Here is a 25548-nt window from a genome sequence, read left to right on the forward strand (position 1 = left end):
ATGCACACAAAAACTTACATGTACACAAAAACTTACACACACACTAAAACTTACACACACGCACAAAAACTTACACACACACACAAAAACTTATATAGTACTGATAATTGGTACTACTGATAATATAGTACTTATATATAGTACTGATAATTGGGAAGTATACAGACGTTTTCAGGGAGGATTTTTCTGGTAGTTGTGGGGGGGGGCCGGGGTTACAAGGGAGGATCTTTCCATGAAAGAAGTTTTAATGGGTGAAGGGACATTGCTATGAAGGTGGCACCATATTTCTCAGCATTATTTAAAAAGATGATCAGAAATTAAATAAAAAAAAGTTTTTCAACTGAAATTAAGGAGCAACATCAAAACTTAAAACGGACAGAAATTATTACGTATATTATTGGGTTCGTCCCCTAGTCAATACCTTGCTCTTCACGCTAAAGTTTTTTTAGTCATTCCATAAGAGCTATTTATTCTAATTAACGGCCTTCGTGAATAAGGGGTCATTCTTAAACACTTGAAACAGAATTCAAACTTTAGCGTAAAGGGCGAGGTATTGACTGGGAGGCGAACCCTCTAATATACGTTATAAAACATATGAAGATATAAGTTCGTTACCTAAGATTGCGTTAATTAAACTTGCTCCTAACGCAAGTTTATCGGATCAACCTATTTTGCGCCCCCCCCCTAAAAAAATTCTGGATCCGCCCCGTTTAGGCTAGTGCCGTATCCAGGTATTATAGGACGGCTGATGAACTTAATCCAGCTATAAATGAAAAACCTTTTTTTTTCAACTGAAAAAAAGGAACAACATTCAAACTTAAAATTAAAAGAAATCATTCCGTTTATGAAGGGGGCTGCCCGCTCCTCAATCCCTCGTTCTTCACGCTAATATTTATTATTACTTTAAAAAAGCTTCTTATTTAAATTGTGTTTCAGGAGTCGTTCTTAAAAAACTGGGACAAAAGTCAAACTTTAGCGTAAAGAGCGAGTTTATGAAGAGGGGGGAAGCGCCCGCGTATTCGGTACAATTTCTGTTCGTTTCAAGTTCTAATGTTGTTCCTTACTTTTAGTTGAAAAAAAATTGTTTTGCTATTTCCTCTCTGATCGTTCTTCAAATTATACCGGGAAATCCGCCACATCTCCGTGGAAAATTTTCCCCGACGCAACAAAAACTTCTCCACAAGACATTGTTACCTTAAATCCCCCCAACCCCCGGTAAAATTTCTTCCGGACATTTCCATCCTCGCTAAACATTCCCCCCGAAAAATGTCCTGCAGACATTGCCGCACGAAAAATTCTCCTCTCTTTAATTAAAAAAATACTTGTTTTTTATTTAGTTTCTGATCTAACATATGATCTAAAAATCATCCCAGAAATTCCTCCCTTTATGAAATATTCTTCCCGGACCCCTCCCCCATATTGAAAGTTTGTCCCGCGGAAAATATCCATCCCCTATGGAAAACTATCCCCGTCAAATCCAACTCCACTGAACATTTTCCCCGGACAATTCCCCCGGAACATCTTCGAATGTAAAATTTAGTTGCTAAGGAGAAAGTAGGACAAATAAAAGAAAAATCTGTATAGGAGTTCTGTTAAATTATCCCCATGTAAAAGTTTCCCAAGTAAATTCACGCCCGGAAACTCCTCCCCCTACGGGAAATATTTCTCCTTGGAAAACCTTCCCACTCCAGAAAATCCCCCTCAAAATTGTCAGCACATTTACCAGTAACTAATACTATATGTAAACAATGGGCAAATTTCATAGGTTCAAGCTCTTTCCTCAGGGGCTGTGGGAGGTTATCTCATTCCCAGAGGCATAGTTATTGGACTTTTTAACTATGCTGAACAAAATGTCTATCTCAAAACTTTGAGCGGATTACTTTAGAGACAAAAGGGGCGTGGGAGGGGTGCTAGCTGCCTTCTGACCTTTTTGGTCACTTAATACGGGCACTAGAATTTTGATTTCTATTTGAACGAGCCTGCTTCCAATCTGCTAGAATAAGCGGTTCAATACGATTAACCCTGGGAAAAAACCAACAAAACACAAATAAGCACATATCCGTAATCTTTATTCTGAAAAAAAATTACTAAGTTCAACAGTTTTGTATATATGAGCTTGAAACCTCTACGGTAGGGTTCTCTGATATGCTGAATCTGTTGGGGTGACTTTCTTTAAGATTCCTTGGCTTTTGAGGTGTTTTCTCCTTTCGAAAATCAGCCCAATTTTCCCAGGCTTGAAGTTCTTGATAGGCAATATTATACTTAATAACTGTTATATGTTTGGAATCAGAATAAAACCACGTTTCTTTTTACACATCTATTGTTATCAAAATTCCGTTTTTTAGAGTTTCGATTGCTATTGGGCCGAGTCACTCCTTACTTACAGTCCGTTACCACGAACTGCTGGAATGAGTTTTTTTAAGGGACTTGCCATAAAGCAATGTATTTGCATAAGAAAGGTTTTGTTTCTGCAATGCGATGCTATTGGACAAGGCACTGTTATTCTCCTCAAAAGAGACAACACCTATAGACAGCATGAAACAAATATCAGCTCTGTACCTCAAGGCTTAAATTCATTTGGTTCAGATGACCTCAACATTTAAGTAGATTTTTAACACCCAGTTAATTTCTCTTGTGTCTACTTAGTCGACCAAGAACAGACCAAAATAACAAAAACGATATTTGTCAACCGTAACATCATTTTATTAAACCACAATTAACCTATCTAAGCTCAACGCAAAGATTTATTTTTTTATTTATTACAGGCTTCACGGCTCCATCACAAATGATGATTTGCCGCTGGTGCTGGTAGTTACCTCATTTTCTAACATTGAGGTACTTGTTATACCTTCTCTTGAACGCGTCAAGGGAAGGATTTTTGGGATTACCTCTGCCGGCAATCTATTCCATGTGGCAACCGATCGCCGGGTGAAAGTCGTTTTCAGATATTCTTGGCGGGGAGTACCCTGCTCAAGGTAGTCCTGACGAGCTGTACTTCGGCGAGTTGATCGCAAGGGCTTTGCTTTATCAGGAACGAGCTTCGATAGCTCTTCTGATGAAGGGTTATACAAGTACTTATAGAACCGACATGAACGCCACATCGAAACGTTCCTGGATCAGCTGTGGGGTTTTAGCTTTGGTGTTGCCAGAAGTTGCTGCACGCACTGCTCTATTATTTTGAATATGTTGGAGTGGAGCGATATGGCTTTTTGGTGCACCAGCGAAGAGAGGACATGTATATTTCATGACAGGTTTGATGTACGAATTGAAAAGTGGCAGAATAGAATCATCAGGAAGAAAACTTTTGCATCTTAGGATAACGCCTAATTTCTTGTTGCAAGAGGATCTTATTTTCCTGAGATGCTCAGTCCATGAGCGATTCAAAGAGAACTTAACTCCAATTAGGCGCAGTGTATCAACTCGCGTTATTACCTCTCCTTTGAAGACGAAATAACGATGAGCCTTCATATTACGCGCCCTAGAAATTAGGAGCTCTTTCGTTTCGATGTGTTAAAACTGAAAAGGTCCTTCTGAAGAGGATCCTTTGACGATGGTATCCTACAGTACCATACAATTTAACCCATTGCTGGAAGAAGGTTTGCAACTAACGGGACATACACACCGGTGGGCCCTGCTCAGCGTGCATCGGAGGGGCCTTCTTCCGCCTCCAGCTATATTTATAGCCCACGGGCGAGGTTACCCCAGTTTCAGTTTATGGACCCAAAGGGGCTAGGTCCCCCCTTCGGTCCGCACCTCCCTTTATGGAAGGCACCTTACATATCTGTAGGACGTTCCAATTTCTGCCACTTGAAGACGTGTTGAGAGGCCTGGGGATGGCCTCTAGTTAGAATGCGATGCAGTAGGTACTCAGAAAGATTCAGAAAGATGATTCAGCTCCTAAGAGAACATATAAGGCTATGCAAAAAGAAGAAAAAACTCCGTTAAAAGTATGTAATCAAGATCATGCTTGGTGGGCGAATTCAATAGTTTTTTTGAAATATGCATCGTTTCCAGTACGTTATAAATGCCACTTTAACCCTTAGTAGTCTGGGGGGGGGGCAGTATTGATTCAGTCATGGTGATTTCAGTTTATTTTGTTTAAATTCTTATATGGCTATTTTTCAGATCGTTTAAGGTTTTTGTAGTAATTCATGACTTCTAAATAACAGAGATTACCACGAATGAACAAATTGAACCTAAACAAACAGACATTAAAATGGACAATCAAGTCAAACTTAGACAAACAGAAATTACCTCAAATAAAATTAAAATTGCTTAAACTTTTTTTTTCATTAAGTTTCCCTTGGTCTAGGCTACTTGCTCTGAGAATCTCTGCCAATTGGAGAAAGTAAGTTTGTTGACCCGTTTTCGGGTTTCCTATGTTAATTATTTTCAACATAGCAAATTATTTTCAACATAGCCACATCTTCAAGTTCACGAACAAACTAGATTTGTCTCAAGTTTTCTGTGTAATGAGAATTTACACAGGATTTAACCTAAGGATTTACAGATGCAAGATGCAAGGTTATGAAGAAAAAAAAATTGACCCTTTTAGAACCCTTTTTTCAAGTGAACCAATTTTTTTTTTTTACTTTCGTTTTTGAATTGGAGTCCCCTTAGTAGGCTACAAGGACTCGCAAATGTAAGTTTCAAGGAGACCGGAAAAATTAAGTTTTATCCATTTTTGAGCACCATATTTGGGTAGCTAGTTTTCAAGCCGTTCGAGCGAAAAGTTAATTGATCCTTTACCAAGACTCATCTTCGGGTACAAAATATTTTTTAAATGCTTTTTTTTGTGAATTGTGGTCCTTATGGCCCAGGAAATTAACCATATAAGTTTACAACCGATCAGAAAAAAAGTTGGCTGACTTTTCTCTTCCTCTAGGACTGAGTGAAAGTTGCTCCGTAGGCCCACACTTCTTTTCCAGAGTCCTGAATATAAGTGGGCACAGTTCTTATCTCTAGTGAGGAATGAAGAGGTGTTTCAGGGGCTTAAGATGGGGTTTTTGGGATAGAGACCACATCATAAAAAGGCCAAAATAGGCAATTAATTATACAAAAACTATAGGACAATGTAAGAAAACTTGTTGAAAAATGGCTTGGGGTAGGGATGTTCTTGGAGACCATCTTCTTTTGTGCTTCCTCCAAATATCCAAATAGCCATGTACATTGCTGTTTTAGAAAAGTTACCCTTGGTATGGTCCCATGGAAGGGACTTCAAGGGGAGTTTTTCCTTGCCCTCCTCTCCTTCCACAGTCTATCTTGCGCATGATATTTGTGCCTCTGAGATATTTAGCGAAATCAGTCTGCCATGCAACCCTGCGTTTAATTCCTAAAATAGTTTTACCTTCATTATGTTTCATGAGATGTTCTGCGCCATAAACTGTCGTCTGTATCAGACATTGGTTACCATGTAAAGAGAGACATGTATTTTACAGGATAATTTTTAAAACCGGTGTGAAGCCATTTAGGGCGAAAAATTCAATTTGTTCAAAGAGTTGGAAATCCTGCATCCTGACGAGTTACAGGAAAAGGTCTCAATGAACAGTTTTCTTTTCACTTTTCAACGAGATATTTAAATGTAAACTATGATTTTACTTATACAAGTGATATTTATTTTCGGAACTTTGTACAGAACTGTTTTTGGAGATGTTAGTAGCTTTAAAAATTTGAGTAAGAAGGATATATTACAAGCCCTTAGTAAGGTAAGGACAAGATATTTCATAGATGATGCATCTTTTCTTACGTAAGGTTTCAGTTTGTAGTTTTATCATAACTAAAAAAGGCTATCAAGTTTAAAAGCTTCTCAATCTTCTTACAGAAATCCTATTTTTCCATGACGGAAAAAAAAAGAAGAAATGGTATGCCCAATTTTCAAGTTGGCAGAGAAGGGAGGGTGTTGTTACTCAGAATTACAATGGGGCTTATAACATCCCAAAAAGATTTCAGGTCAGAATAAAAGAAAATAATACTCTTTGGGTTGGCAAGGGGTTTGGGCTGGCATTTCTTATAGTATAGTTCAAGTTTTTGTAAAAAGTTTGGAATATTCCTAGGTCCTTGGATAGATCCATAGATTTTCGAGAATTTGTTCTAAGCTAACAGCTATTGTAATCTAAGATGGAAAATTGTCAAGTTTGTAATCTAAAGCAAAAAAAGGTTACAAAAAAGAAAAATAAACCTTTTAATTTGTAGCTCAAAAACTCTCAGGCTTATAGCAAAAATTAAAATTATAAGAACCAATCTAGCATAAAATGTACGTCAGCAATACCAACCAGAGCAAAATGAAAATAAAGGAATGATTTTGAAGAAGGGCCGTGAAAAGTGGTCAAATGAAAATCCAAAATGAAAAAACGATGACATTGAATTAACCATCAAGCACAAAGAACTAAAACAAACAAAAAATTACCAGAAAAATACTTTTTTGGTAAAATGTTAGCAAGAAGGACTTACTGTCGCCAAGGCATCTGATCCTCTGGAAGTTCAAAATAGGGATAAAATCCTTTTTAATGGACAGTGTTTAGAAATTCACAAAAAATATCAGATATTTCGGTCACATATACAGTGATCGTCACCAGTAGTAAAACTAAGAGTTTAGTTTTACTACTGATGAGGGTCACTGTATATGTGACCAAAATATCTGGTATTTTTTTGTGAATTTCTATACACTGTCTATTAAAATGGATTTTATCCCTATTTTGAACTTTTATTTTATCAAAAAGGAAAATAAAAGAATGATTTTAAAGAAGGGCCCTGAAAAGTGGTTCTTTGAAAATCCCAAATGGAAAAACGATAAGATCACTTCACGCCTCTCCTGACTGAGACGTATTCTCTGAAATATATTCCTGCTTAACTGCTAGTAGAGAGCATTGGGGATACAATATCTAGGTTTCAATGATTCCACTGCTGGGTAAAAGGTTTTGATTCCTAATATCATTGACTTGACTTTTACTTTTTGACTCTATTTAATGTAATAAGTAAACATATAAGCCAAAACAAAACAAAAAAAGGAAAATAATTTTTGCTAACGCATAGCGATTGCCTACATAAAAATTGAAACAAGAAGGGCCAAGATACTTCAAAGTAAAGCTGTCCTTAAAATGTAGAAAAGGTCTCTCGTGCTTTTATCAAACAGTTCGTGGTAACAAACTGTAAGTAAGGAGAAACGCGGCTCAATAGTTACTGGAACTCTGAAAAAACGGAATTTTGATATTAAAAGATATACTAAGAGATTTGGCTTATTATACTGATTACATATATATAAGATTCATCAATTTTAGTGTTACCCATCAAAAGCTACGAGCCTGAAAAAATTTGCTTGGTTTTCAAAAGAGGGGGGAAACACCCCTTAAAAGTCAAGGAATCTTAATGAAAATCACACCATCAAATTCAATGTATCCGAGAATCCTATTGCATAAGTTTCAAGCTCTTATCTGCAAAAATGTGAACTTTTGTATTTTCTGTCAGAAGAAAGATTACGGATGCGTGTTTATTATTATTTTTTTTGGTTTTCCCCAGGGGTGATTGCATCAAACAAATAGTCCTAGAATACCGGTAAAGGACTTGTTCTAACGGAAATTAAAAGTTATTGTACCCTATTTAAGTGACCAAAAAGATTGGAGGGCAACTAGCCCTCCTCTCACCAACCCTTTTCCCTCAAACTCGACAGAGTAACATTTTGAAAATTTTGAGATAGCCATTTAGTTCAGCGTAGTTGAAAAGCCCAGTAACTGTGCCTCTGAGGATAACTTGACCCCCAGAACCCCTGGGAAAAGGTCTGTAAGTCATGAAGTTCGCCTATTTTTGACGTATAGCATTTGTTATTGGGAAGTATACCGACACTTTTTTTGGGAGGGGGGTGAATTTCCACCATGGGGGTTTTCAACGGGAGAATTTTCCACGGGGAGGGAATATTCTGGAGGGTGAACTCTCCAGTGGGAATTTTACACCTGGGAATTTGCCAGAAGTCCTATACGAAATTGTTTTATTCGTCTTACTTTCTCATTGCCGACTCAATTTTGCAGGTGGTTATGTTAAGGAATCGTTCGGGGAAAATTTTTACGGGGTTGGAATTGTCTAGAGTATCTTACAGTAGGAGGGGGGGTTCCATCCTCAAGATAAGCTCCATGCGGGAGTTTTCCACGGGATAAATCTTTCAGAGGGAACTTTCTGCAGGAGCAACTTTCTACTACGGGGCAGGGGCGGGGCTATTTGCGGGAAAAAATTTTTCACAGAGGAGGGATTTTCGGCAGGATTTTTCAAAAATCCGAAATTAAAGTGGTTTTCAAATGAAAGTGAGCTAAGCAAAATTTTTCACAGGGTATGGTCCGCCAGAAACTTTCCGGGTTGCATTTTCAGCTAGAATGGAATTGTCTGGGGGGATTTTCCCTGGTGAGGGGGCAACTTTCCATGGTGGAATTCCATATGGGAGGAAGTAATTTTCCATGGAGGGGGAGCTGCATTTCCCGGCATTATTTAAAAACGATAGAAAATTAAATAATAAAACAAAATTTGTTCAACTGAAAGTAAGAAGCAAAATCAAAACTAAAAACGAACAGAAATTGTTACGTATATGAAAAAGTTACCCCTCCTCAAGACCTCGCTCTTTACGCGAAAATTTGACTTTGTGTCTGAATTCTTTAAAAACGACTCCTGAAACACATGGGACGTTTAGTTAGAATAATAAAACTTTTTTAAAAACTCTATAAAAAAAACTTTAGCGTAAAGAGTGGGGTCTTGAGGAGGGTCAAACTTTTTCATATACGTAATAATTTCTGTTTGTTTTAAGTTTTGATATAGCTCCTTATTTAAAGTTGAATGAACTTGTTTTTCTTATTTAGTAACATTCATGAAAGACATAAATACGAAAAGAGCTGGGAAAAAAAAAAACTACAAATGAAATTAAAATGCTTTAAAAGCCGTATAATAAAAAGAAGTATCATATAACGATATGAAAATGTCAGCGGGGTGAAAAGAGAAGAAAAAATGGACACGCAGAAAGCTGAGGAGAGTTAATACATCTTAGTATTGGCAAAGAGAAAATACTTGTATACATCTTAGTATCTATTTTTCAGGAAAAGGAAGTTTTTGAGGAATCATTCCCGGAATGTTTATGATTTTTCACTTTTAATGTCTCTAGAGTCGTAGGAAAAAGGGTCTAAGCACCTTCACCCTCCCAAACAGCTGCAAACTAATTGAAAACACACACACACACACATACATATATATATATATATATATATATATATATATATATATATATACATATATATATATATATATATATATATATATATATATATATATATATATATATATATATATATATATATATATATATATATATATATATATATATATATATATAATATATATATATATATATATATATATATATATATATATATATATATATATATATATATATATATATATATATATATATATATATATATATATATATATATATATATATATATATATATATATATATATATATATATATATATATATATATATATATATATATATATATATATATATATATATATATATATATATATATATATATATATATATATATATATATATATATATATATATATGAATGAAGAATAAATGAAACTTAAAACGAACAGAAATTAAATAAACAATCAATGCAAAAAAACATACAATATATATTAATGTAAATTAATAAACAAATCTCAAAAAGAGTGAAACTTAAATTGAATATGCAAATCAAGCTCAAAAAGAACAAAAATCACCACAAACACGAGTTTGGGTATTACCTCCTTCTCTCACTGTAAATGTCTAAAACCTACTGCGTCATTGGCGCTTTACTGAAAACCAATTTTATGAAAAATATTTTCTCTTGTACTTAATATTGAAAATAAACATTAAAACTATAGTAAAATTTTGAACTGACGAGCTTTCTGCAATTAATATCATTGTACATCAAATTTTCAGTTTAATTAATTAGCTCTTTTTAAAGTTGCTCAAGACGAATATAGTTTCCCTACAGACAAGTGTTTGGATATTGCCTCCTTTCCTAACTGTAAATAAAAACGAAAAGCCTACTGCGTCATTGACGCTTAACTGAAAACGGATTATATTACAAGTATTTGCTTTTCCAGTTCTTACAGCATTGAAAATAAAAACGCAATTACGGTGAAATAAATTCTTGAACTGATGGATCTTTCAACAATTAATATCATTATTGATCAAATATTCAATGTGATATTGTTTATACTTTCCAATTCTGTTCAAGACGCATATAGTTTTCAGTAAAGCGCCAATGACGCAGTAGGTTTTGACTTTTACACTGAGCGAAGGAGGTCATACCCAAACTCTGTTTGTTTTGATTTTTGTTCGTTTCAAGCTTGATTTGCATATTCAGTTTAAGTTTCACTCGTTTTAAGATTTATTTATTAATTTACATTAGTATCTATTGTATGTTTGTTTGCATTGATTGTCTATTTAATTTCTGTTCATTTTAAGTTTCATTTGTACTTCAATAGGAAAATATTTTTTATTTTAAGCTTGATATTCATATTCAATCTAAGCATTGTTTGATTTCAGGTCTATTCATCGATCTATGTCATTATTTTCTGTATGTTTATGCCTTGATTCTCGATCTAATTTCAATTCGCTTCTGATTCCACGTACTCTTTAGTTACAGTTTACTGTCGCGTTGAGTATTAACTTTAAAATGTACTTTTATCTTCTGGTCATAATTAGAAAATGGCCTTTACTTTTATTTGAAAAAATTATTTTTAGGAAAGTTTTTTTAAATTAATTTTTGTTCGTTTGTACCGGTTCTAGTGTACCGGAGAGTTTTTTGTGTGGTACTGTCTCTTCAATTTTAAAGAAGGGGAATTCTCCTTTTATTTGCTCTTCTTACCGACCTATTACTGTCTCTTGCACTTTTAGTAAAGTTCTTGAGCATATTTTAATACCTTTTGTGACTAATAATATGCTTGAGAGAGATAACCAGTTTGGATTTAAGCCCGGAGTAGGTTGTCAACACGCACATCGTGTATTATCATCTTTGCTCCTTGAAAATTCTTCTAAGGGAAGGAGTATATTTCTTTGTACTTTAGATCTATCAAAAGCTTTTGATAGTGTATGTCATAGTCAGCTTTTTTCTGCTCTTCGTGGTTACGGTGTCAATCTATCAGTTATTTTGCTTCTTCGGTACTGGTACTCTAATTCTTTTCTTCGGCTGAAATCTGTGCCTGCATCTAATATTAAACTGAAAAGAGGTTTAAGGCAAGGTGGAGTTTTATCTCCGACCCTTTTTAATTTGTGTATTTCAGGAGTTCTGGCTAAGATTTCGGCTACCTATCTCTCCGGTTTTTCTGATGTTTCCTACCTGGCTTACGCTGATGATCTGCTTCTTATAAGCCGTACTAAAACTGGTTTATCTAACATGGTTTCTCGTGTTGCTACTTCTTTTTCAGACATAGGCTTTCTCTTAATGTAGATAAATGTAAATTTCTTTCTTTTAATAATATTTCTAGTACTTCCCTTCGCTGTAGTGGCTTTACTATCCCTCTCGTAGATTATCTTCGATGGCTCGGTATTTCTATTACTAATAGTCTTCCGAGCTTGCGCCAGCGCACAGTCTCAGATATTAATATGAAAATTAAATTAGGATATGCTAAGATTTGTTGCCAATAGAGGTAAATATAATAAACTCGCGTTAGCCAAGCTCTACGCAACTTTTTGTGACCATTCAATTCTTTATGCTTCTGGAATTTTTCGCCTTCTGAAGAAAAATGAGTTAAAAAGAATCCGGATTAATTATTTTAGATTTTGTAAATTTTTGTTGTTTCTTCCACCTTGGACCAAAAACTGGATAATTATTAATAAATTTCTTGTTCCTAATATTACTGAAAAACTGGAAGCACTACGCAGAAAACTTTCAAATACTGCTTGTATCCGTTTTTCTCCGCACCATCACCTTATCAGGTTTATTCAGTCGTAAGTTATTTTTCCTTTATTTGTTTAGTTGTTTTTCTCTGTTTGGTCATTCTAAAATTTAGATTTGTAAAGAGTGAGTAAAAATCCAATAATGATAATATTAATGCCTGCTTATTAGATTCTGCAAGTTGTCAGTTTATTTTTCTCTCTTTTCCTCTTTTCCCCCTCCTTTCACGTTATTTTTTTTTGCTCTCATTTCTTTTAAATTATTATTTTTTACACTGTAATTTGGTAATTTTTGATTTATATATTGTCTTGTGTCGCATTTTTTGTGTTTTTCCTCGTGATACTCCACGTATTGTACCTCTGTATAGTGTGGGTTAAAAATAAATAATAATAATAATTGCAAAAAATTTCAAGTTTTTAAAGTTCCTTATTTCAAAACCAAACTTTAAAAAAACTCAAATATTCATCAATGTATCAAAACTGATATCAAAGTAACAATATCAAAGTGAAAAAATGGGTTTGTGTCAAGCTCGGAGTTTTTATTATCTGATGTTTGAATTATTTTTAACAAAATTGCTATGTAAAATTTTTTATCGGATTGGTTTGGGGAAAAAGGGCGTGGGGGGACTAGATTAAGCTTCGGTCCCTTTTGACTCTTTAAAAGTGTACTAGAACTTTCTGTTTCAATCAAATGAGCCCTCTCTGAAGTTTATACGAGTATCCCTTATATAAGAACCATATATATTCCCAGAGTATAACTTATAACGCCTATCCATGGGCCTTGGTTGGTTGTGTCAACCCTGGAGTTTTAATATCTGATGGTTGAACTATTGTTAACAGAATGGTCACCTGAAATTTTATCGGATGGGTTTATCCATCCAATACGCCCAAAGGCGTTGAGAACGGCAGGGGCTAGTTGCCCTCTGATCTTTTTCACTCTGAGAAAACTTTTAATTTCCATTCAAATGAACTCTCTCTGAAGTTTATACGAGCATACCTTCCATAAGAACCATATATGCCCCCAGATCAATATTTACACCACCGGCCCTGGCCTGGGGGGGGGGGTGTTGACACAGGCGTTTTTACTATCTATTAGTTGAACAATATTTAGAGAAATGACCATACGTAAAGGTGTTTTTGTTATATGATCTTTCAACTATTTTTAGAAAAATTCCTACCTCAAATTTTTTATTAAATGCATTTCTGGAAAAAGGGCTTGGAAGTTCATTTTCTCTTTCATCACTTTCGACCCTTGAAACACGCTCTAGAACTCTCAATTTCTAATCGAATGAACTCCTTGTCAAGCTTATACGACGACTCCTTTAATATGAAGTGCCTCTGGGGAAAAAATAAATGGAGTTTGGGGAGAGGCTAGCTACCCACCAATCACTTTTAACTCTTAAAAAGTGCACTACATCTTTAAATTTCCAATCAAATTACCCCTCTAGAAAGTTTATACGATCATCCCATCCATGACAATAATATCTGCCCACAGGGCAAAACTTACAACTCCTACCCCCGGGCCCTGGGGGGCTGTGTCGACCCCGGAGTTTTTTGTTATAAGAACTTTGAACTATTTTTAACAAAATGTCTATCTCAAAATTTTTATCTTATGCATTTAGGGCGTGTAGGAGGGGGGGGGGGGGCTAGTTGCCCTCTGATCTATTTTGAATATTAAAAAGTGAACAAGAATTTTAAATTTCAAATCAAATGAGCCCTCTCCGAAGTTTATACGAGCATCCCTTCCATAAGAACTATATATGCTCCTAGAGCATCGCTCATAACGCCTGTCTCTGGGCCCTGGCGGGTTCCGTCGACACAGGAATTTTTCTTATCTGACCTTTGAACTATTTTTAATAAAATGGTTATTATAAAAATGTATCGGATGGGCCTGGGAATAAAAGGGTGTGTGTGTGGGGGGGGGGGGGCTGGTTGTCCTTGGATATGTTTTTACTCTTAAAAGTTGAACTAGAACTTTCAATTTTCAATCAAATGAGCCCCCTCTGAAGTTTATACGAGCATCCCTTTCATAAGAACCATATACGCCCCAGGACATCACTTACAGCGCCTATCCCGCGGGCTCTGGGAGGTGTTTTTGTTATCTAATTTTTGAACAATTTCCAAAACACTGACTATCTCAAAATTTGTAGGGGACGGGTTTGGGGAAAAAAGAACGTGGGGGGGGGCTTGTTTAACTCTCTTGACTCTTAAAAAGTGAACTAGAACTTTCAATTCCTAATCAAATGAGCCCACTATGAAGTTTATACGAGCATCCCTTTCATAAGAACCATACATTCCCTTAGGGCATAATTTAGAACGCCTTCCCCTGTGCCCAGGCGGGCTCTATTGACACCGGATTTTTTTTTACCCGACCTTTGAACTATTTTTAACAAGATGTCTATCTCAAAATTTTCATCAGATGGGTTTGGATCTCTTTTGACTATTAAAAAGGGAGCTCGAATTTTCAATATCCAATCAAATGAGCCCTCGCTGAAGCTTATACAAGCATCCCTTTCATACGAACAATATATGCCCCAGGGCATAACTTAAAACGCCTGCCCCTGGGCCCTAGGGAGTTGTGACGACATCTGAGTTTTTGTTATCTGTTTTAACTTAATGCCTGTCTCAAAATTTTTATTGGATGCATTTGAGGAAAAGGGGATTGGGGGGCTAGTGGCCCTCCGATATCTTTTGACTCGAAAAAACTTAACTAGAACTTTCAGTTTCCAATCAAATGAGCCAACTCTGAATTTTTTACGAGCATCTTTTCAATAAGAACCATATATTCCAAGGGAATAACCACAGTATATATAATAGCAGTATGATCTTTCCCTATCTCACCCATTATAAACACCCGGACCGAGGTGCGATTGCTCCAGAGAATGTATAAACCGGTATAAACATAAGCGACATTAGATTTTTTCACGGGTAGACAAGTTAGATCTCTCTTGAACGCGAAACTTGGCTTCAACAGTAGTTACCTAGTATGCACTACAGAAGGGACATGAAAAGGGACAAGAAAAACCCTCTATATATTGAAAAGGGACAAGGAACGGGACAAGATAATAGTGTAATAGATATGAAGCGTACAAGAAACTGGTTTTTTATTATTGTTGTCAATTGCACAATGAATGTACCGTTTGACGTAGACATTTTTTAGGAGCAAATCATAGAAATTAAAGGTTGCTCAATATTCGATAACTTGATTGGTGATTGGGGTTTGAAAAGAAGGAATGGTTTTCACTATAATTCATATTAGCAAGAGAATTGCATTCAAAGAAAATAGTTTATTTGAGAAGATATTAGTAGTGAAAAAGCGAGTAGTGCATTTAGATTATTGGAGATTAATGATGGAGCCACCAGCAGCAGCAACGATATACGAGTACCTAATTTGGCTGTGGAAATAACCGCTGGCTGTAGACTATGCCTTGAATGGGACACTATGTATGCTAGATACGTGATATCATTAAGCAAGTTTAAACAGGAGGAGCAACTATGTTTTACTGGAAAAGTGAATATTCTCCACATAAATAAACTTCGGTCAGCATTAGATGTCCTATCGAAATATATTGATGAGAACAAAATACATCAGTGAATATTATTATTGTAATTATGTTCAATAAAATAGTTTCTAAATCAAAAATATTTTTCTTTCTATAGTAGATTAGCGTGTATATTCTAGAGTAGAAAAAGAAATTTTGGTTAGTCTGAAATGGGTTGTGAGAGTGTTAGGACTCTAAAAAATGGATAGATTTGAGAAAGAGCGAATCATGAGGAATCTAGTGCTTATAGAAAAACATTTGATTCTAGATGACGATTTTCTAGAGCTGTCTATTCAAAGGAAGATATTTTTTCGGGGAATGCTTCACGATATAATGAAAACTGATTCTCCATCATTAGACTAGTGTGTGAAGCTTCTATATCGTGGTTTAAGTGCATTTACATAATTTATTGATCTATTGATCACTAAAAGGCAAAATGATATTGTGGATACGGTTTTAAACACTAGTTTAAAAATTTAGTACTTTTTTTCATGAGAAGGATTGTGTTCAAGGATTTGAGCATTTGATTTACTCCTCTCTCTCTATCCCAGACAATTTTTTATTGTTGCTAGCTCAGTTTCATTGTGGCAGTGAGAGCGTCAACACATGACAAAATGTTCCATACATGTCCGCTCTGTGTGTACACACTGGGCAGCTGGTCATCAAGTGAAAATTGCACAATGCTTGCTGAGTATGATGAAAATCTTATATTATGCAACACGTCTAAGTTGCTTAGAGAATATGCTGAACAAATTAAAGGTTGTAATTCCTGTCTTGAAAAAGTGTGTGACTCTCATCCTAGAGGACACCTATGCTCCAATTGCCATTATGATAAATATAATCAGTGGGAGAATACATACCCCGGTATGATTGGAAAGAATCCTAAGCGTGATTTTAGTTTATTACTACGAGATTGGTATCGTCGTGGTTTTAGATTGTTCTGGGAGGAAGAGCCGGGTCAGCGATTCAACTGTTGCAACAGCAAAAGAATATGGTTTCTACGTCATCGTTGTGAAGACAATGGGTGTTATGATAATAAGCCCACTGATTTTTATTTGGCTGTGACGGAATGTGATTCGACACTTGAGGACACTGTTTGTGAAATTGCTTCAAATAGTCAAATTGAAACATGTGCATTCTATAGAATGAATGAGAATAGTATAATTGACTATACAAAGAGATATGACAAGAGTGAACTCACACTCTACTGTAGAAAATGTGACCCCGACATTGCAGTGCATCAGGATCAGTACGCTGTGAATTCAGATGATCTATTTACACTAATTGTTATCGACTAATACCTATACCTAGAAGAAAATTAAATCTAAAGAGTAGAAAAGTCGTTTTATTATTTATATAGCTTCTTATTATTTATCAATAAACAATTTAATATACACTTTTATAACATTTTATTCGTAGGGCACTAAAATCAATATTAAATACGCTTGTAAGTATATTTTCCACTAGAAAGTCGTTCAATCGAGGTAAGTCAACGTAGATGTCAAGAAACTGCTTGTAGGTGTAGCCACGACACCTCAACATGAAAAAGAATAGTGCATGAAAGCCACATGTCTTAGTCGTTAAATCCTGTACTCTTCGTTGATTTTGAATAATGGTTTTCCCACTGCTTTCAATTTAGTTGCTGCTGTATGTCGTGAAGAGTTACTACGATAGGCCAAGAGGATCAAAAAATTGAATATGCTTTGCTGTTTGAAAAATAAAAAGCCAATGGCCGGTCTTTAGATTTGAAGAACAACTATTAATAAGGATTAAGGTATTGTTAACACTTGGAATTTTTTCAATGAAGTCCGAAGGTAAACAATAGGACTTCTACTGGGACATGTCTGGATCCATACTAAATATGTTGATTATTTGGTTTGTGTTTATGGTGCTAGGTCTAGTAGAAGACTGGCATCGGGGTGTGATTTCCCAATAGATTTCAAATTGACTCAATGATATTAGCGTGATACTCTCAGTCAAAGCATCGGCAAATGTACACTCTAAACGTACATTCCCTGATCGTACTATGCTCATATCCTGAGTCGCCGACGAGTCTAAAACAATAACCCAATGATTTTTTGAAAACATTGAGTCGGTTATTCAATTTTCAAATAGTTGAGAGTATTGATCTAGGGATTGTATGGTCAACTCATACAGAGTTATATAGGATTTTTCGTCAAATAATAGACTGTACAGTGTGATACTCTTCACTATGCAAGAGGGTATAGGCAGACCGGCTATTTTTAAAATTTGGGGGGGATTCAGTCCAAGATCCTACGGCACTGCCACTTTTTAGAGAGGTCAAGGCCAATTGTGATGGGATTTCTGCACTGAAAATTGATGAATTGCTATAGTTACGAGAGCCAATGGCAATGTGACGTTGATTGGTGATCGTAGTGGGGACAAGAAGTTTAATGTTGTTACCATTGGCTCTTAGCTTTTCCACTGCCAATGCATGAGAGCTCATCACCTGTTGTTTTCGGACGTGAAGAATTACCAATTTGATAATGACATTTGTATCGGGTGCTGCAGGAAGCGTTTTTCTCAAAATGAAATTCGATGGGGCTAGTTGTAAATTTATATCAATCTTGACATTGGGGGGGGGGGTAGCAATTGGGATATATTGAATATTTCATGATTTAATTTTCCAACCAAATGATACTCCTGGGTCACTGCAGTAGTCAATTCACCGTCATTATCAACACCTGATCGATATGCATAGCCCAATAATTGCCCTCTCAACTCCTTGTATGCCTTTGGCGTCATCATCATAAATTGTATGTAGCTTGCATAGTTGGATAAATTATTGCTAGTGATAATTCTCAGTCAAAGCATCGGAAAATGTACACTCTAAACGTACGTTCCCTGTTCGTACTATGCTCATATCCTGAATCCCCGACAAGTCCAAAACAATTACCCCATGATTTTTTGAAAACATTGAATCGGTTATTCCATTTTCAAATAGTTGAGAGTCATGATTTCGGGATTGCATGGTCAACTCGTACAGAGTTCTATAGGATTTTTTGTCAAAAGATAGAGTGTACAGTGGAATACCATTCGGTTTGCACACAAGGCTAGATAGACCAAAAAAATTAAAATCATGGGGGGATTCAGTCCAGGATCCAACGGCACTGCCACTCTTTACAAAGGCCAAAGCCAATTTTGATGGGATTTCTCCATTGATAAATGATGAATCGCTATAGCTACGAGAGACGGTGGCAATGTTACGTTGATTAGTGATCGTATTGGGAACAATAAGTTTAATGTTGTTGCTATTGGCTCTTAGGTTTTCCACTGACAATTCAACAGAGCTCATAGCCTGTTGTTTTCGGACGTGGAGAATTGCCGATGTGATAATGACATTTGCATTGGGTGCTGCAGGAAGTGTTTTTCACAAAATGAAATTTTATGGGGCCAGTTGTAACTTTATGTCAATCTTGACATTGGGGGATAGCCATTGGGATATATTGAATATCTCATGATTTAATTTTCCAACCAGATGATACTCATGGGGCACTGCAGTAGTCAACTCGCCGTCAGCATCAACACCTGATCGATATTCATAGCCCAATGATTGTCCTCTCAACTCCTTGTATGCCTTTGGTGTCTTCATCATAAATTGTATGTAGCTTGCATAGTAGGATAAATTATTGCTAGTGCTCACCAATGTTCCATTAATGAATACATTAATTTGTTTGAATAGGTTGTGTAGAATACAGTTTTCATAGGAGAGACAATCGCCAGCATTTGGAGTTGTATTATCTGACTTTTTCTTCACCGCAACATTTAAATCAATAAATGTTGATGACAAATCAATGAAATAGTCTTCATTGGAAAATATTTGAAAGTGTATATTTTCCGAGAGGGGTTGTTGGGGGTGAAATTGTTTATAGTAGCCATACTTGACACTGACATCAACATTTTCTGCATTGAATAAACTCAATGAGGAACTAATTGATGAATATGATTCCTTGTGGGGGAGATAAGTCATCTTAAGAGAAGAAGTCCTTCTTTGATCTAACAATCTTTTTCTTTTTCTTCTTCTGCTTATTGGTCTTCGTTGTCCTTGTTGATGTCCTTCGCTTCCCGCCTGGGCGGAGACTGATGAGTGAATGACGCGCACGCATCCTTCTCAATCCCTCCCCATTTTGCCGAGATTTTAGTTGCTCACCAACGGCTCTTGCTGAAGATCTAATATTTTCCTTAACACTCTCCTTGAAATTCTTGCCCGACCCCCAGTCCTGTAGTGTGGAGGCAGCAAAATTTGATGCAGCAGGTACAAGATATTTTCTGGCAAAGGGTAGTGCAGAACGAAACAGTCTAGTAAACTAGCTAGCACGATCAAAGCCAGACATTGTAGTCCACCCCTTTTAGTAGTCCAGTTCATTGATTATTTGACGTGCACTCAGAGCACGAATGGATCAATTGATAACGGAGCAGACAAATGGAATTCTTCTATCGTTCATTTTAGGTGATTGTGCTGTCACCAACAATGGGTCGAAAATGACATATAATCACTGCTAAGCCTTTTTTTATTGCTAGAAGATGCCCAAATTCACTTTTTAGTGTTAACTGTCAGAGTTCCAAATACGAAATGTTTACAGGAGCATACTGAAGATGCTTTATATTATAGTGATGAACAAGTTTGTGAGATGTTTTTCGTTCAAGAACACGTAGGAGGGGGACATTTGAATTACCGACTCTCGATATTTCCACAAAGGATGCATAGAGAAATAATACCCGTAAACGGTGCCAGCATTTCCCCCATTGATCATAGTCTGTTTAAAGCAAAAAACGTCTCTAAGATTGTAATTGAGAATAATTATTTCAGTGTCAATATGCGATGCAATGTACATATTGTAGTGTTCCAATGACTTTTCAAATGAAAATTCAGCATTCCTACGATATGAGATTTTTCTATGTATCGTATTACAAAGATATCCAATATTATCGTGTTAAATAAGTTTTAATTTGGTATAGGTGTAGTCGCTATATCTGGACGCTTTGATACATTCTTAGTCAGCAAAGGGTGCCTAGTAAACTTGTAGAACTTACAAATCGTATACACAATCTTATTTCAGGATGGTATAGGTATTTTTGAGAATACAGTCGACAAGAGCCACTTCATACGCATCGTCAAATTTGATGGCGGGGGAGAGTTTTATCCAAAAATCACTTGTCGTATTTAAGTCAATGTAGAGAGGATCGGAAACATTGGACATAAAAGTTACATAGAAATCATTGGGCATTGTCAATATCTTCAACACCGATCCAAGAATCAAAATCAGAGTTGTATCCTAGCCACTGAACAAGTAACCGTTTCTTATCCCTAAGAGTACGAGTCTTTAATATCTTTTCAATTTGATAGATTTCACTATTATATTTAACTTTTTGTAGTTCATAGTCGTAAAAGCCGCCGAGAATCTCTTCAGCTTTGGTATCACGCAGGCGATAACTTATGGGTTTAGTGTCTAGGATTTTTGCCACTTTAAAAAGTTCTGTGGAACACAAGTAATTCCCCCTTTCAAAAACATTAGTTGTTCTATTAATTCGAACAGTATCACCAACATTGAATTTATTTTTCTTCTTGACAATCGATTCATTGGAATATTGCTTAAGAAAGGTGTCAATTGTATCATGATCAGAATGATCAAGGAGAATGTACTTGTACGGTGTATTGTGACGTCGTTGAATCTCACATAGAGTCAGGAGATCTAATTAAATTATATACAAAGGGTGAAAGGCTTTAGTTTTTATAAAATGATTAGCATAAATTCTATAATTTCTATGAAGATTGTAAATTGGTCAATTTTTTAAATAGTATAGTTGACCTAGAGCGTTACTACCAGTGACCCTAGAAAGAGTGGTGGGGGAACTGAAGCTCCCTGCGTCGCCAATATTTTCTTAACTACTTTTTAGAACTTCAACTATTTTGAACGTAAACATGTTGTGTAACGTCCTCTACCCTTTTGTATACTAGTTGTGGTTGGTGATGGTGACATGATACTTTTTCACTTTTTCCTCGCCACCATTGTCAAGTTTTTTCCACTAGGTGTGCTAGTATTTTCCAAGATTGATTTAAAATCTCCTTCCTCTTCTTTTTCTTCATATTTTAATGGTGTTGTTGTTGATGTTGATGGTGCACGTTTATTAAATTTTTTTTAGAATGTGTGCAATGCTAATAAGACTTTTGGGGAAGTTTAATGTATTTAGAAATTTATATAGATGAGAGTAAAATGATACTAGTCCTTTACGATTTATAAACATATCACAGATTAAATCAAGCAGAATATAGCTCTTGCCCTGAATTATAATCCCTTTCACATTGCTATCAACTTGAATATGATATTGACCACTTTCCATGAGATAAGTTAGGAGTCGTTTACTTTGTTCACGATATGAGTGTGGCATTAGATTTCCAATTTTCAATACAATCGATTCCAATTCCTCCTTCTTTAAATGTGTTCCAGCAGCAGCAGCAGAATCCTGAGGAGATGATTCTTTTTTGTGATCAATACCAGTAGGCTTCATCCGATAGGGCTTATGTTTTTTCACTCGGCGAAGTGCATCTTGAAGTGAAAGCGGTTTTTTATCATCCTCAATATTCTCATTGTCAAGGAATTTACTCAGATTGTTCTCAAAGTGTTCCAAGGGTGAGAGAGCGAGTTCTATTGGAGTCAAATTATAGGGTTTTGCCATTTTCTCTCTCTCTAGAGAAAACTGTTTACAAGTCCTGCAATTATTGCAGTAAAAGTGTGAAAAAGCTACCGCCCGCCTGAAGAAGTCGTTTCTTTTTAAAAGTCACTCCTTTCTCTTTAGAGGCCAATGTACGTACAATGGAACGATGTTGCTTTGCCTGTTGCTTATCTGCTTCTGGAAGCTGAACATTACCCTCGGTCAAATTAAAAAGAAGTTCAGATATTATATTAATGAAATCATTGTCAATACCATGCTTGAGTATGGCTTTCATAAGCGGAGGTTTTGAAGTGCTTAGAACAGAAAACAAATGTCTATTTTCATGTAGTTTCTTCAGTGTCATGATAGCAACTAATAGATCTTTTTAGTGTTCAAGGGGAGATATGCTATAATTTCATTGTCAAAAATATCTGTGACAACACGCAGATCCTCGGGTGTATTTTGATTAAGATTCAATATGAAGTAACCGTGGGTTTTATTAGTTGCCTGATTGTATACTGAGAGCAGAAAATTAGGGGCGCCTGGATAGATTTGTTTATTGAGAGTTATTAGCTAGCTAGAATCGCGAACAACTCAGTAGATGATATAGTAGGTGCAGTTCAATGCAAGTGTTCGCATACATTTTCTCTGATGAAAGAGATTGTGTAGAACCAGAGTAACAGAAATCTGTTCATGATGAGAGCGAACAGTAAACAATTGCAGCATTTCCTTGGACCATTGTTCAATTGATTCAGCCAGATCGTCAATAATCATCCAAGAGTTTTGTTCAATAAGTGGGAACACATCAAGTCCCTGTATGAATTGCTTCTGCACCAATCCCGTGTTGTGGATTTCTTTTATTTTATCGTATGACTCTTGTCAAAAACTGGAACAGTAGTAGATATTTTTTCGGCTTTACCACAAACATTTTATCGCCATTTTTAATTATTTTAATCAGGAGTGTTCTTTTGCCTGGTATTGAGGGCCCACACAGAAACGATCTGAATGGTGTTTTAAATTGATACATGTTCCCTTCAACAGCTCACCTAGAAAACTAACTGTAGACTATGGGAGTCTAATGACAAAATAGTTTCCCTACTACTACTCTGTTCAAGAAGAATAATAAGAAGAAGAAGAAGAAGACGAATAAAGAATCTTATTTTCTTTTATTATACGCATAAAAAGTTTTCATGAAAGGCTTTTGATAAAATTGGAGGGCTCTATGAATCTTTGTGACATTGAAACCATTGGACACCATCCATTTCAATAGCACGTGATGAACAACGATATTCTGTTTCGGGTTGAGGTCGGCAATTAGTTTTTGTTTTGAAGGTACCCAGTGCATACTCCCATCCTTTACTAAAGATAAATTGTAGGGGCTCAGAGAGTCCCTACCCATCGGTCTATTTATGCACGGAAAAACAAAGTCTTTTACCGAGTCATGGATTTCCATGGGTATTTCACCGTCAATTTCAAAAAACCATTCCTGTACCCCATTCTTCTCAACACTGGCAATGTCGGGGAAATTCCAAACACATGGATTGTCAAGCCATTCATAATTGCCACACGGCAAACAGTAGTGAGACATTGCCGATAGGTAAAGAGAATTCATATCCAAAAGACATGCGTCCGACTTTTCATCGGTGTGCTGTCCGGTCGGATCAGTTTTCATGATACGATCCCCGTGAAAAACATACCCACCCCTCATTGATCTCTCTACAAACAGATGCTGATCCACATCGGCGATCAGACCTATTTCTTCTTTGCTGATTTTAAGTATCAAGTCCATCACCAGATGAGGAGTGGAAAAATAATAACCTAAATCCAACCCAAATTCCGCATAGATTTTATCCGTATTTTTGCACACAATATCCAGAAGAGTGAGTACACCACTGGCTAAGTATAGTTTACAATAATCCCACCCATTTTTACAACCTAACCTAACCTTGATAACTTCAATTCAAAATCAACTTTGCCCAAACCCTCTTAGCAAATTCGTAGTCGCTAGTGGTGCACTCACTCTCGGTAAGAGAATTGTAAAAAGCTTCAATGGGCGGTAGTGACACCTCATCTAGCCTCGAGCCAGAGTTGTAATAATCATATGGATACATAAACTTACACGTTAATAAATCATACATTTCATCATCGGGAAAGCGCTGTTTGTGGAGAGGGAAGCTATCAAAATTGTCACTTTTTTGTACCTGGATCAATTGACTGGAACATTTGGAAAAGAAGCTGGACAAGTATAAAAGATAGATTTTATTCTGGCAAGTGTCACTCTTGTCAATTATTTTCAACATGAATACGAGAAGCAGTAGTTTCTCCAATTATTTGTGTGTAATATTATATGAAAAAGAACCATCTATCCACGTGTTATCCACAGCTTCCCCCTTTACAATGCGGGCCAATGCTGGTAAAACTAACTTTCAGTATTAATTGGAATTGTGTATAAAAACAGGTAGGAAATATTGTTGTCTAACGTTTAGACTGCACGGTTGATGTGCAACCCCCCTAAAGTTACTCCCTCCAGATGTAATTTCCTGCCACAAATGATCATGGTCGATCACCTTCCTCCTCCCCCCCATTCCCAACACAGTCATCAAATTCTCCCTTGCAAACCCAACACATTTTACGATTTTTAATGGCCACTATGTCATCTGGTAATAGGAGCATAAGATAGTTTGTATAACGAAGGCGCGAAATTGCACCGTTCGCTGTTTTGATTAGACTGACCAATGCCGAGCGCATAAAGTCTTCACCGTCACCCTAAATCTCAACTACATCCAGCACTTGCATGGTATTTTTGGAATCTCGTTGCGCGTGAGCGTAACAGACCCCTATGGCTTCATGTATTTTAACACGATTTGAATTTGACAGATCGCACACGTCTGTCAGTTTAGCTTCGCAGTCCAAAGCGATCTTATTGCTCTACAGGAGCGTGTTTTGGAAATTTTTAAAACGTAAGATCGCTCCATCTCCGCTTACCATCTCCACAGCCTGGTATCAATGACGTTCACATTGTTTCATGTGATTCTTTAACTTTAAATCAAAACGAAATCTGGAGAGGCATGTTGGACAGTAATAACACACACCACCTCGCTTTTTACCCTCACCCAGAACCCTACTAATATCCTTAATTGGATTGAAATGACCAATTGAATCGGAGTCTGTGGGTGGGGTGTATAGAAGTCACACCCAATGTTCTACTGATTCAATTGAAGGAGCCCGCACTGGAAATAATACACCCTGCTTATCGGAACGCTGGCCCTCCTCAAATTCGGTTTCATTCTGTAACACCGTGACACCAATCTTTAAATGTGCATTAGCCCGCTCAAAAATATGTATTCCTTTTAGTGTCACGGGAAATTGACCATTTAAACAATTAAAATCTACTTTGAGGACCTCT

At 36.3% G+C, this 25548-nt stretch overlaps 1 protein-coding gene across 1 annotated transcript in view; it reads left to right on the forward strand.

Annotated features, from left to right (window-relative positions):
* The first annotated feature begins 5606 nt into the window (after positions 1 to 5606).
* The window catches only part of LOC148953305 (uncharacterized), a 75271-nt gene continuing 55329 nt past the window's right edge, over positions 5607 to 25548 (forward strand). Inside the window, exon 1 of the mRNA XM_089087613.1 lies at positions 5607 to 5705. The gene's annotated coding sequence lies outside the window, so the exon portion shown is untranslated. The remainder of the gene's footprint in view (positions 5706 to 25548) is intronic.

Source organism: Artemia sp. Qi Xiang Cuo, chromosome 4 (assembly GCF_049724085.1).
Source record: "Artemia sp. Qi Xiang Cuo chromosome 4, ASM4972408v1, whole genome shotgun sequence".
NCBI classification, from domain to species: Eukaryota; Metazoa; Arthropoda; class Branchiopoda; order Anostraca; family Artemiidae; genus Artemia; species Artemia sp. Qi Xiang Cuo.